The 14717-nt window shown below is 40.6% G+C and overlaps 1 protein-coding gene across 25 annotated transcripts in view; it reads left to right on the forward strand.

The window, feature by feature from the left end:
• NRIP1 (nuclear receptor interacting protein 1) overlaps positions 1-14717 on the forward strand; it is a 147197-nt gene that overhangs the window by 26824 nt on the left and 105656 nt on the right. For 6 of the 25 annotated variants that reach the window (XM_065063868.1, XM_065063928.1, XM_065063936.1 and 3 more), the window contains exon 1: positions 7666-7900. The exons of 4 other annotated variants lie outside the window; for them this stretch is intronic. The gene's annotated coding sequence lies outside the window, so the exon portion shown is untranslated. Of the gene's footprint in view, positions 1-7647; positions 7916-14717 lie in introns of those variants that run through there. 15 more of the 25 variants (XR_010472899.1, XR_010472905.1, XM_065063887.1 and 12 more) reach the window with 12 other exon arrangements.

Consider the following 14717-nt stretch of genomic DNA (forward strand, 5'->3'; position numbering starts at 1 on the left):
CTCATGGCACCTCTGGATCATGCTTTTCCCTCTGCTCCAAGGGTCCGGGCCACAGTCAGTGGATCCTTCAGAGATACCCCATGCACTCTCTGAGACTTGCCATGATGAATTAGTCTGTGTCCAATGCCTGTGATGGCCTCGGGCAACTATACTTGCTTCTGGGTTTTAGAGCTGCTTAAAGATGTTTGCTGGAGCCTCTGGGCTTTGCATTAGACAGTAGCTGACCTACTGCAAAGCTGCCATTTATTCAGAGCTGTGGAGCTATGTCTACGTGCTGGACTTGAGCAGGCATGTCTTGCTCAGGGTTACAGGGATTAGTGTTGTCCGACCAGCCGGCACCTTGCGTAGACACAGTTGGAACTTTTTACTAGAGTGGCTTGTTGGTAATAGCTCATTGACAGTGACAGCTGAGAGGGTGGAAGTCACGACAGACAGATTGCTTCTGTTTTGTTTCTTCATTAAGTGAAAACTGCTGGTGTGGTAGAGCAGTATTCCTGTATCAGAAAGGGGCTACTTTGGTACTATTACAGACTCTGTAGACTGATGGCTGGAAGGAGTCATCTAAAGAACAATCAGAGCTGTCCTAATGAATGCTCTGTACAACAGCTGTTTGCCTCTGGGGAGGCTGAGGCTGGTCACCTCCACTACCACGTCATGTGGCTGGACATGAAGAAGAAATTTTTTACAATGAGGGTGGTGAAACACTGACACAGGTTGCCCAGAGAGGTGGTAGATGCCCCATCCCTGCAGACATTCCAGGCCAGGCTGGATGGGACTCTGAGCAACCTGATCTAGTTGCAGATGTCCCTGGTCATTGCACAGGGTTGGACTAGATGACCTTTGAAGGTCCCTTCCAACCCAAACTATTCTATGATTCTATGTGCAGAGCCAGCACAGGAACACACCAAACCATTGGTGGTTTTAGAGGTTTAATCACCAGTTGTTCACTCTGGAGGATGAGGTACCACCAAGGTTCTCATTTGGTTGGTTTTGTTTACACCTTGTGCTTGATTACTGGAGATGAGTATCACCATGAGCTACCCAAAGCATCTCCTGGAATGACTTTCTCACTAGCCTAAGCCCTGCAGATGTTTCCTGCTGCTTTCCTGTCTTCTCATCAGTCCTGTAAGAGCTTGATGCTTCAGCCAGTTAAAACCATTTCCTGGTCTCGTGTGCTAATAGTCCTTAACCACAAACATGCTTTTGCTGTACAGGCTGAAGTACATGAGTACCAGCTTGCTGTTATATGTGTGCCTTTCCCTTCAGTTGTACCTAGGCAGATGGGGAAGGTTCCCTAAAATGGGGATCTTGATGAGGAAAAAAACAAAAAGGAAACTTTTAGTGAAGAGGAGAACTAACTGTCCTAGTTAATGACCTCTCACAGAAGCTTATCAAGCAACTGCTGAATAGTCTTTGAACTTGCCCTTATCATTGATATTGGGCTCATCAGTGCTGCAGAATTACAATATACTTCAGGGAATTGTTTATCACTGTGATCCTCAAAAATAGGATGACTGGAATGGTTAGAGGCAAATACCAACCATTTTGTCCTGAAATGGCCTGGGTTTTCAAACACATTTGAGATGATGAAAGCTATTTTCTGTTTTGCTTTATGGACATTATCCTACCTGCTATTAACTTTCAGCAACTGGGAAATAATATTGCATTTAGATGGACTCAGTTTTTTATAAAAAACATTTCCTGCATTTTGTTCTGGGTTTTTAAAAAATTTCCTCCCAGTATTTGTGGCTGCACAGCAGAGGTACATCCAAACTGATATATCTCACGGCCTGGTTTCTAATATATACACCACCTTGGGACCTCTTTGGTCCTAGGCTTTTGTGAGTCCTTTACTGAAGTGATAATATCAATAGATTAAGCACTGAACCTTGGAGTTGGACTGTTTTAGAACCCAACAACAACTTTATATTCTGTCTGCAACTGAACAGTAGTAGGAAGAATATTTTACTCATAAAAATCGCTTTTGTTTCCAAAGAATTTCAGAAGATAATTTGCTGATCACTGAATCCTTCCGCACCTGGAGTGGAGCACAGCTGTTAGGTTAGACAATTTATTGAAGGCAAAACACTGACACTCTTGAAGTTCACTCATGTATGAGACATGTTCCTTTACAGATTTTGGCTAGACTATTCCAACATGAAACTGGAAGGACAAGGAGGAGCTAATTACAAAAGGTGGCATTAGGAGAAGCAGTATCCTCTCTGAAAATGGGGAATTTTGTGTTCTACCTCCTCCTGTGTGATTAGTCGTTTGGAGAACAGCTGTTCACCACGGACTGGGCAGCATTCCAGCTGTGTGACATTATTGACATCACCCATTTCTGCCTACGCTTTCAGCCTACATGCTTGAAATGTTCATTTCATCAGCTTTTGGGTCAACAGGAGGCTGGAGCCTGTGTGTAAGTGAGATGAGTGTTCTTCTGTAATAAACAGGACTTCTCATTTTACGCATCCTTGTTGCAGTTTTCTTCTTTCAGTGGGATTTCAATTGAGCTAGCAAAGCCAATGAAGGGCTCCCTTGACTTGGGGATCAAGTTGCAATGTGGACTTTTTTTTTATCTAGTAGTCCTGGGTTAAATAATCTTCAGCAGCTAAAATAAGACCCATATCTTTTTTCAAAAAGGTGTTTTTCTGAGTGCTTTAGTTCTGCTAAGTGACTGAAGGAGAGATTCCACAGATAATCTTAACATTTCTGTGTGGTCTTATGAAATCGTATCTGTAGCCCTTTCCCCCTCGAAGGGCACAGTGTATCATCAAGTCTTAGTCAAAGGGTTTTTGGAAGGGTTACAAAAATCTGTTACACTCACTGAAACATGACTGACTCATTTGGAAATAAAACCTATGCTAGGGAACCATAAGAAACAGATGAGTTATGGGTGTCCCAGATTTTGGATGTGCTTTTTGGTCTCTCTTTGCACTTCAAAAGCATTATGTAATTGTCAGAATGAATCAATGAGTTATGCATGTATGGAGAAAGCTAAAACAGAAAGATTAGTTGCTTGAGTGCAAAACCGAAAAAAAAAAGAATAATCCTTTTCTTCTTAGCCCCACAGTAGATGCATTTGATGGTGCTATGGTTTCTTCTCTTCCTTCTTGTTCCAAGGGAGGGGGATGTATCTCAGTTCCCGGTGCTGCAGTCCCACAGCCATGAGTGGGGCTGGCTCTCCTTTGGGCAGCGGTGCTGTGATCAGAGCCTGAATGAGCCCCAGGGACCTTGGACCCCTGGCACAGCAGGAGCAACTTATGATCTTGCAGGGAAAAATGGTGATCAGTGTTCCATTCCAGCAGTTGGTTGTGCTTTCAATGATCCCTTGAAAAATAAGGATTAATAAAACAGCAGAAAATGGGCATATTTAGGTTTTTATTTACCTTTTTCTAAGCATCTCAGTGGCTCAGCAGCTGCTCCTGGGAGCTCCAATATCACCTGGACAATCACTGCTCAGAGAGAGGAACTTTATGTTTCCTTCAGTGTTAAAGGACAAGAGCAACCTGCCTAGCTGGTGAATGTGATTAATTGTCGCCTGTCTGTAGTAGAGGAGTTATAGCCTGCTGGCTTTTCATACTGGCTTCTCTGCCTTGCCTCTCCTACAAGGCTATGGAAACAAGAGAAGAGGAGGCTATTGGAGAATTTATCAGTGTGATGCTGATATACAGTGAAATGCATGAGCATAAACATACTTTTCCTTTTTAAACTGATCTGCATTCACGAATAAGCAGACTGCAATAAAGCATGGGGTAAATTTCTTATTTTTTTTCCACATATAAGAGTGAAAAGCAGATTGGTTTCCAAAACTACTGCTTTGCCAAATGCAAATATTTCTCTATATATATACACCAGCATGGATTCAGCACTGACATCCTAACAGCAACGGAACAAAAATCTTTGTCTTTTAATGATAGTGTTTATTTTTTGTTCCCCCAGTAGCTGCTCAAGACATGATTCTGTTGATGGGCATTCATTGGATTTTGCTTAGAAGAATTATTTTAGATGTTGTCCCTGTGACCTGGGCTGGGTAAAGAGTTTCTTAAAAACAGGAGGGCTGCACGACACTGAAAATCTTTATTTTTTTGATAATTTGTATAACACTCATGTAAAATAATTATGTTAAAAAAACCCACAAACCAGTAAGTTGTTATTACTTCTTTGAAAATAAAAAGAAAGCCCTTCAAATTATCCTCGTCCTCATCATCATATGCAATTCTTAAATTTGCTGCCTATTTAATCACAGAAAAGTCACAATTTTTATACTTATTAGGTACCTGGACTATGCCCCAAGAAGTTTAGGATGTAGTCTGAGATGTGCTATAAGCCTACATCCAGATAATGATGATAATCTTTTTATTTTGGGGGTTGGGCAAGATAGGACTGTAGTGAAGCATTTTAGTACCAGAACAGGGATCCCCATCAGGTCTTCCCCACTCCAAAGTGTTCTTCTGCTCTTCATTTTTACATTATTATTATTTTCTTCTTCCATGTGTCCTTCTTCGCCTGCTCTCCTGACAGCCCAGCTGGTACTATCCATAATTGGCAGGCCATTCAGGGCTTAGGCAAAAATAGCCATAAATTAAAACACGATTGACTGATCACTCCGTCTCCTGCCTTGCACCTTCTGTAGATACTTCCATGTGTGGAAAATGAGTGGGGAATTATATAATTTGGGTCTAGTAAGGTTTTATGCATGCTTTGCAGGGATGGACAAGAGTAAAGAACGCAAATGGCTAGTATTGAATAGATACAGAGACAATAGTTTGTATTAAGGCTTATGTGCTAGTTCTTCATTTGGTTTGCACTTTCCACTTTTGGTATATTTTATTCTTTTTAATTATTGATAATATTAATAATACATAATCTTCCTTCTGTCCCAGAGGGACCCTATCATGAAAGTTAAAAATTAGGTATGTTATTACAATGTCTGCTAAGTATTAGGAGCCTGATTATTCTAGATAGTGGTATGTGGAGAGGCTACTGATAAATTCAGGTAGTGATTCACCTAGACAGTGAATTGGAATTGAAAGAGCAGTGGTGGGTATCAAGCTATTACAAGCTCTGTAACAGCAGCTCTGGAAACCTCAATGGTGATTTAATAATGAAAAGTCTCCAAAAGCATTAAAAAAGTAATCCAAACTTTATAATGGGCCTTACCTGTTACAAGGCTGATCAATAAAATACTTTTGAAATGCTAATTATTAAGATGAAAAACTAAAAATCAGTCTGTATAATTATGAAGTAACTTTCAGAACTGACCTTGCAGCCATTTATTTTTGATTTTGTTTTGGAAGGGATGATGGGCAGAGGGAGAAGGCTCCCACAGTGATCTACCCATCCTGACTGCACAGATACACACTGAGAGTTTTATACCTCACAACTGACACTGTAACTCAGGTAGAAAGAAAATCTGACAGGTGCGTTCATACGGAATGAATAGAAGACATGCTTAGGTTTGACCTATTCTAAATTGGCTACTCCCCTGAAAAATGAAAAATTCTGGGATATTTTTGGCATGGTTAAGGTGTCTGTTTTGTTGACTGTGTGTCGATTCTGTACTAGCTAAAGCGGTGATTATTTTTCTAGTAGAAGGTTTACAAAGGAGTCCATGTCCAATGTTCTGCTCTGGCATCTGTAAATGGGGTAGAAACTCTCCTGTGTTTTGATAGTGCTTTTGCACTAATGACTTGCCTTAGAGCAGGCATCCAATTTCTCTTAAATCCTTTTAGGTCCAGTTGACCCAGGAGAAGGAATTCTTAGCAGGAATTTTCCGTTCTTCCTGCATCTAACCATTGTACAAACAAAGTGAAGAACTCAGCCCCTATGAGCAAATTACTGTGTTTGGTATAAACGTCTTCAGACTTCAGCAACTGCAAGATGTGCAGCCAGACTTGTTTTAATTCTCCCCTCCCCTCTGCCAGGAACTGTTGCTCAGAAAAGGGTTTCTGGGATGAGTTTTGACTAGCTGTTATCAAAGTTTTCTCTCTTTACACATACTCTTTTTCATACACGCTTGCTGGCATATTTGTTATATTCACTGGGTAATTACTGTTCTGTACCTCACGGAGACCTTGATCTGTCACTGAAGCAACTGCAGTTCCTGTGTTGAAGGTAGAAGCTTCTTTTTGAAGGCTGCCATAAAGCTCCTATTCTTGAAGTAGGTGATGGATATCAAAGCCATAAGGAAAGCTGTCAGTGGAATTGGACTGAATATTGCCATAAAGCACACAGATGTATCTTAAATTTGTTTCTATTTCTTTTCCTTTTTTAATTAGTTAATACAGATTAAAGCTTCTCAAGGCTTGGAACATTAGGAATATCCTCAAAGTGGATTTGCTGGCAGAGGCTGGTGTGCAGGATCAAGGATGTGCAATAGATTCATTACTGTATGGACCAGCCTCAAAGAACCGACAGTCATATCACCATGCAGAAGTCAAAGATGATTTTTTGATTTGTTATGTAATCTACTTTGAATGGCTGTCAGAGCTGTGCTTTGACTGGTTTTGTTGAGCAGTCCTTAATGCATAGTTGACTGGCTTGTAAAGCTGAAGGTATATATTCTATGTTTGGGTTATTTTGAATTGAAAGCCCATTTTAGCATGTAGTTAGTTTCATGCACTTTCTTTGTTGCAGTAGAGGACACAACTTGAAAATGTGTGCTTTTTAGATGGAAGAAGAGAGTTTGTGTGTGTGTTTGACAGTAATTCGTTTTACTTCTTTGAAGAGTGTACTGAGTGTGATGGTTTTATTGAATGGAAACAAAAGGTGAAGAAGGAATTAGTGTTTGGCGGTGCTCTGTTGTAAAGGTGGTGGCTGACTTGTTTTGGGACTTTGCTTCGTTTCAGTGTTTCTGATATTGGGGAAACAGGTAGGGTAAATCAGAACAGAGACTGTACAACCTGTCACATAGATCTGTCACAGAGAAATGAGGGGAAGAACGTAGGAAAATGGATGGGCTAGAGGAACTGGAGGGAAATTACTCCTATGTGTTCCTCATTACCACATTCTTCTGCCTTTTCTGTATTTTTAATGGGTTGCTCTTGGTCCTTGTGAGCCTGCTGTCTTTGCTCCTGTGCTTTTGCTTTTCCTGCATGCCTGGATGCTTGCTGAAACAAGGTTAGAAGCATGAGAGATGGGGAAAATATGTTCATATTGTTTGGTAGTGGGCGAATACCTGAACCGACTCCAGGTGAACTACCTTCTAGACTCATCAGCCTGCTGCCACACCTGAACTAATTAGCCTCACAGAGGTTGTGTTTTTTTACAGTGAAGAAGTCCCACTGTCTGTGCAGGAAGAAGAGTCTCATACCCTTTCCCATACCCATTTTCTGTTAGAATTATTGTCATCTTTATTCTCTAGGTAATATTGAGAGCAAACTGATAAATGTAGTTTTCATAAACTGTTTAGTACGATCACTTTTTCTAGGTTAAATGATTTATGATGCTTTACCACAGTCTTATAAACAGGAAAAGCCAGCCTAAAGACAGAAGAGAGATACTAATTAGAGAATGATAGAAATACAAATTTAAAACAGCCACAGTAGGGCAGAGAATTTAAACAAAAGAGAATCCCTTTTATTACAACCTAAGCCTTAATTATATATCCTAGGTCTTTTATTATATCCTAAGTTTAATTGCAGAAAACAGGTGATGGGAAAACTAAGCCTTCACAGTCATGTTTGGCAGAAGCTCCAGAATGAGATTGCCATTAGAGGAGAAAGTAAGCAGTGATCCCTTGTGAGGAGCACCTCAGAGATATCAGGACACTCTGGCTCGGCCAAGGGGAGATGAGGAGAACCTGGAGCTCCTGCTACCAAGAAACGGGACAGAAGTCAGTCGGTGAGCGCAGGCCAGAGCTGGACGCCCCCTGAAGTAGCTGAGGGAGAAGCAAACTGTTAAGTATAATCTGGTGATGAAGTTTGCTGTTTTTTATTTTTTTAAAATGTTTAGCTCTATGTTGGTGGTGTGTATTTGTAACAGGATTGTGTAACAGGCTCCCAAAGTGTCTGTCAGACTCCATGAATGGTGTTCTCTTCAGTGTATGTTCAAGGAAATTATTTTTCGAGGGATTGGTAGCATTGGATGCTGATCTTACAGAAAAAAAAATTTAGTAAATTATGATAAATGCAGAATACAACTTCTTTTTACTTCTCAGCATTCTTAAAGAATAGCCAGATTTCTGTTGTGTGTGTGGACTTTCCCTTGCACGCAGCTTCCCCCTGCAAGCTGTCTCCTGCAGACAGCAGCTTTTTGCTTCGTTTTGTTTCTTCCCACCCTCCCCAAATTGGGCACATGTCCTGCCTCAGCTAGTCTACAGGGCTGTGATCAGTCCTGTGAGCTGGTCTTTCTTCCGGAGAATCCTAGATTTCATCTGTTGTCCCAGCTTGTTTGTAAATCCACTGGATTGTCTAGCTAGTCTAAACCAAGTCTGTTCTTGTGGGTGTGTTTATTAAGTCTCAATAATGGAAGCATCCCTTTTCCTTCTCGGCTTAGTACAAACGATAAAAAAACCCGAAGCCTAGATAATCATGAGGGCTTAGGCCCCCACAGTTTATTAACTGAAAGCAGATTCCTCAAGATTTCAAAAGTTGGGGTGGTTTTTCTGGGTTTCGCTTTTTGTGTATGTATGTGTGCATTCAGAGAGCACAGCTGGTTTCTTTACCCATACAACACTGAAGCTAGGACTTTGGTTTATTGTAGATAAAGAAAATGATAAATTCTTCAGTGTTTACATTATACAATTTTAAAATCTGCAGTATAAAATGTATCTGCAGCTATGGCACTACAAAATCTGGGCTATTGTCTTATATTTGGAGGCTTTTCTTTTTTGGGGAATGCATTGTTTTGCCCTCAGTACGGGATCTCTCTGCTAGAGAAGAGCCATCCAGCCCCTCACCTTGTGAGAGAGGTTTAGCGAGAGCTGCTGCTACGTCCTCCTGGACTGGGGGACACAAAGCACAGTCTGGCTGACACCTTTGAGAAACAAGAGCATATTTCCACTTCTTTCTCTCCTTTGCATAATCTGTGATATCTGAATTGAGTTTCGTGACATATTAACACTTTGAAGCTGAGTTAATATACTGTGTTGTATAATACATTATGTATGACTAAGGCATCAATTTTTACTGGAGCATCAGCAGCCACAGGCTTGAAAATGTCTCTTTCAGTGACAGAAATCCTAAATAATACTGAAACCAAATTCCATTGGCATAATTTTATTTTGTATTTTTTGTCTCATTACAACATCTATTACTTGCAAAACCACTCATGTTCAAGCCATCTAGCTTCCTCTTCTTACCTCTGTGTACTTGCCACTGACTCCCTGTTCCACATCTTTGATGTTACAAATATTCCCATGGGGCTGCATGGTAATTTTAGTTTGTAACCTCAGAAGTGTTAGGATTATGTTAGCTTTGCTGAGCCTGGCCACTACAATGTGAAAAAGAACTACGAAGAGCATTAACATTTATAATAACAGTGTGCTACAAAGAAGATTAAGAAACAAAAAGAAAACAAACCCCACTGTGTTTCTTCTTGTATATTTGTATTTCATTTTTCCAAATACAGCCAAGAGATAGCTTGTCTTATCAGAAGCTGGGCTGTAAACTGTGCATTGGTCTGACATTGGATACAGCAGATATATATATAGATATAAATATATATATATAGGCAAATATGCAGTCAGAGGTTTATTGATCTTAATATAACTCATCTTAAGCCTGACTACTTTGTTTCAAAATTAGACTCTTATAACATTAATTATGCACATACCCCAGACAACATGGCTGCCCATGGGGGATTTCTGCCCTTAAGTCTGACTAGTATTAGTAGGAGCTATCCATGTAAACTCCTAGAGGACCAAAAAGAGAAATAATTTTCTGCTAGCTATATATTTATTTTCGAGTATAGAATAATACCAAAGCGTCCTGGGAGTGAATGGGTAGAGTGCTTGATAGAGCTAGTCTGAAACCTTTCCACTTTGTGGTGGATTTCGTATGTGATAAAAGCACCTTACAGCACCATACACAACATTTGTTTGGCTGGTTGGGTGGTTTTGTTGTTGCTGTCTAACCAAAATTAGACATCAGGGAATATATACAGACTTTTTTTTTTTTTCTGGAAGCACTGGACTGAGGATTGCTAGTATTATATAAATAATGTCCATGTGACCTGATATTGTATGCACTAATTATCCACTTGTTATGATTCTCCCACCTTGGACTACTCAGGAAAAAAAATGGAATAAGCATCAGGAACAATTTTCAGACAGAGGGAGTGGCTTGTGCTCAAAACTAGATAAACTTAAAGATTATTGGGCCTGTGTTGACTGAGACTTCTGGGCTCTGGTGTAAGCTAAGCATACAATAATTAAAATAGTTCCTTAGTGATGGAGAATTTACTACATCTTTTGACAATTCATCTCGGTAGCTAATTATACTTAAAATGTACTTTTTATCTCCAGATTGAACTTGCAAATATTGGATTCTGCTCTGTGTCTGCCCACTAATTTAGAGTCTTCTGAATTATCTTCTTCTTGTCTAGTCCCTTAAAGATTATAATCTTCTCTTTGAAGCAAAACACAGTTCAGTGTCTCATTGGAAGGAGCCTTTTTTGTTTCCAGACCTAAATCATTGCTGTTGCTCTTCTCTACACTCTTTCCAAGTGTGTTCATCTTTATTTATTTATTTAAATTAAAGGTATTGTAGTTTCCCAGAGGCTTGCCTGCTTTGTTCACAGAGACGTTATGGTTTGCTTGGCTTCATCCATGGTCACGTCCGCGGCTGTCCCTAGCTAAGCATATGGTACAGGTCTTCATGCCTGCCCTCACAGGCAGAGATCTGACGCCCTTGACGAGCTGATGGAAAGAGAAGGCAGGTGTTATCCAGAATCCAACCTAAAGTTTTTTATTGTCTAGCACCATTCAGAAACTGTACCCAGAAATAAAGCAGGATCTATTCCAAACGATTGTGTCTATTCTTAGCAGCAGCTAAATCTTATGATCATCATGGCAGACCCGTATGATGTGAGGGCTGTGTTCCAGGACTGAGGTGATAAGGCATGCATAATGCATGCCTTATCATGGAGGGGCACCTCAAGAAGGAGAAATCATGGCTTTCTGGATATAAAAAGGAAAATAATAAGGTGCAACATTCTTGTAGTTGTGCCAGCTGCTTTGCAGTCATAGGAGGGCAGCAGCAGTACTGTTGCCCAAAATAGTAGTAACACGAGAAAAGTAATTCAGTCATTTTCTGTCAGTCTGCTCTCTGAAAAGAATGTGTATCAAACTCTAGGATTAGACAAATGATGATACTTTCAAAGCAGAGCACTGAAGGTGGTGGGTAAGAAATAGATCCAAGTAAGAAAAGTCATGGGCTTCTCACAAGGAAGCTCAGGAAATGACCATCCTCACCCAACTGCTTCTGAGTCCCGCCAGCCCAGCTTCATGCAAGGGAGCAGCTTGAAATTGCTTGATTGGATTTATTATTTTCCCTCCTGGCTTTCTAGAGTAGTTGAAAATTTCCTTTTTTGTATCATTCCGTTAAGGAAGAGGAAGGGAAGGGGGTGGAGGGGGGTATGGCGTGTGGGCATGTCTCCCCCCATCATACGGAAGAAAAAAAAAAAAAAGGAATAGAAAAAAGCTGACCATAGAGGCATGGAAAGAAATCCATGTCATAAATACGGCAGTGATGGAAAACAGAAGAAGTATAACTGTGATCCCTCTGTCTCTGGATAACGTCTTTCAAACAGGCTGTGACAAATACTTGTGGTATCTGTAGACAAATAAAATACACATCCAAGTGTGTGTTTTATTCTAGTTTTAATCTTCTTTGCCACTTTATATTGTTATGACAACACAGACACAATGGGGCATTGCCAGGATCTTCCAGTGCCTTTCTGTTACTAGGTTTTGTTACAGTAAATGCATATGTGCATCTTCAGCTTTTACTTCTGGTACAGAAACAATTTAAACATCTTATGTGGCTCCTCTCTTGAGGCTGGCGTTTGGTCCTTGTTTAGGCAGGTTTCTGTTCCTGATCAAAGTTTGATTTTAGTGAGGGCTAACAAACAGATGGGGCACAAATGGATCTAGGCCTTGAAAATCTTCGCTACCTATTTGCTGTGGTGTGTCTGTTAGCATACACGATGGTGAAATACACAGAAGCCAAGCACTGACACTGCTCTAAAGTAAATGCAGTAGCAAAAAGCTGTACAACTTACACATCCCATGACACTTTCTTAAAGTATGGCTGTTAGTGTGAATTGGCTGATGCTTTCCTACTATTTTTATTTTTTAAATTTGATTTGCTAAATAAGGTTAAATGTTGCTGCAGGCTGAATTACTGTGGGTATCATCTCAAGAGGGGATCTCTGCAAAGACAGACCCCAGAATATTGCTGGATTTCTGTAGTTAGTTCTGGTTATTACAGCTGAGTTGCTCAGAAGACAGCACACAACAAATATGCCCTGTATTCAGAAGGTGCATAAAGTCTAACTTTTTTTCTTTGGTACTCTTTAATAGTTAATGTAATCCTGACAAGTTGGGTGGTGGCTTTTAATTTTTTGGGAGAGGAAGATGGAAAAAAACCCTCGCACCATGATTTAAAGCTTCATTAACAAAGAACTTTACTCAAGGAGGAGATGTTAATAAGTAATGAAACAAAGGCTCTGCTCTAGAGATTAAATGTGCATGTGTCTAAGTACAAAGTTCGTGTTGCAAAGTGCAGCTGTTTCTCTTCTCGCAACCCTACAGCAGCCCCAGGGCCCCGGGGTTCAAAGTCTGCCGGCTTTCCTGTCACAGAGCTGACCGGGACAAGGTCTGGCCGAAGTTCAGAGTTCAGTGTCTGAAGGCTTGCTGGCTCTGTCTGCCCTGCTAGCTGACACGTTCGGGATGAGCAATAGTTGGTTTAAGATTATAAGTACAAACATGAAAAACTTCCCGTTCTCTTTTCTCATGTGTCGGATTTCATTAAACAAGGAACATTTTGGAAGGAGTCGCTGAATTGTTTAAAAATAATGTGCTGGATAATGGAGCGACCTAACCAAACCTCACTGAAGGAACAGACTAGGAAAATTAAGCATGCGGAAAATAGTGCCTGTCCATGTTCTCCTTCCTCCTGAGATTTATTTAAATGCAGAAAAATGAAGCAAAAGAAATAATTCTCTGTATACAAAGAGATGAAATGAAACTCCCTTTTTTATTTAAAAAAAAAGCTAGTCCATGTGTTTCCTTTGTGTCGTGATAATGGTGTTTTACACCATGAGGATGAAAAGAACTTAATACATCTGGATATCCTGCCTTCAAATCTCCCTTTTTCTCCTCCTTCAAAGGCTTTTCATGGAGCTAACCCTACTTTTCTTATTCAGAAGGACTGTAAACCCCACCTGCGCAGCTTTTTTGATTAGCTGTGGTCATATCAAAAGCTACTGTACCCAGGCACAGACCCTGAGTCAGAATGAAGACTGATGGCTGAGAGCTAAGTCTGGTATGAACATCCTTGGAGGAATTTATGTTTCAGGCAGTGCTGTAGCTGTGTTACAGATGGAGAAAAGTTTCCTATCTGTGGCCACATCCTTTCTCAAGGAAAGGATGGTAAACCATGGGTGGTAAACCAAGTGCTCAGTGCCCACAGCACACCGCAGGTCTGAGCAGACTGCTGTCATCTCACTTCACTGAAAGGAACATGGATGTTCAGAAAGCCTTCTCAGACATCAGAGGTCTGCCCTGTTTGTATCACAGCTTCTGTTTCTCAGAGCTCAGTAAATTTCATCACAGAGCCACAGTTAAAAACAGGATGGAAGGAGGGACTGTAGTAGCCCAAAACATGAGGTCTGGACCAAAAGATTTGTGGATTTTTGTGCATTTTTTTTCCCCTTCCTGCAAACAATCATAAGCCCATCAAACACCAGGGCAGAGCAGCCTTCCTCTGATTAGTCCCATGCTTTAGTTATTACCCCAGGTCTAACTTTCCACTTCTGAGCAAAGTACTTAAACTAACAGAGACCCTGCAGTGAACACTCCAGACCACGGCTTGTAAGGGTTCAGATGGGCACATGAGCTACTTAGTGCTCAAAAAGAAGACCAAAAAAAAAAAGGCAGCCAAGGTCCAAAGTTCCAAAATAATGTGCTATAATGGCTGAGCCCATCCTGGGAGGACATAGGGAAGAAGAAATAACAGGAACTGTACCTCTGATATTCCATTCCTGTCCTGGACTGTGAAAACTCAGGAGTATTTGGCTTTTTTTCTGTTATTTGCTGTCTGAACGCAATGACAGTAGTGAACAGATCAAGTCACTGAGACTAGTAGTACGTAGTGACACTGGCAGTGCATATCCATAATTAGTTAATTTGGTGTGCACTGATGCAAACCTCTGATTTAGCAGCACCTGTGAGTAACAGTTTCTGTTACTCCCACTGCTGCAGTTCCACCCAAGTCTCTGGCATTTCTTTACTAGACTGATTGTACTTGGCCTTGAAATCTTTGTTTCCTAAGAAACTCTGACTCGTACCACTACACTCCCCATCACTGTAGGCTACTTAAAACTTTAAAAAGGTGAGGAGATGATGAAATTAGCAGGTGTAAAACACGTACATTTCTTACTGCACTCATAGAAGTCCTGCAGACGATATAGCTCTGCTGGGTGGTAACTACAGATTTGAGCCTTGTCTTGCTTCATGCAAAAAGGTCTCCCTGTGAAGCTATTACCTACTG

Source organism: Columba livia, chromosome 1 (assembly GCF_036013475.1).
Source record: "Columba livia isolate bColLiv1 breed racing homer chromosome 1, bColLiv1.pat.W.v2, whole genome shotgun sequence".
Lineage (NCBI taxonomy): Eukaryota > Metazoa > Chordata > Aves > Columbiformes > Columbidae > Columba > Columba livia.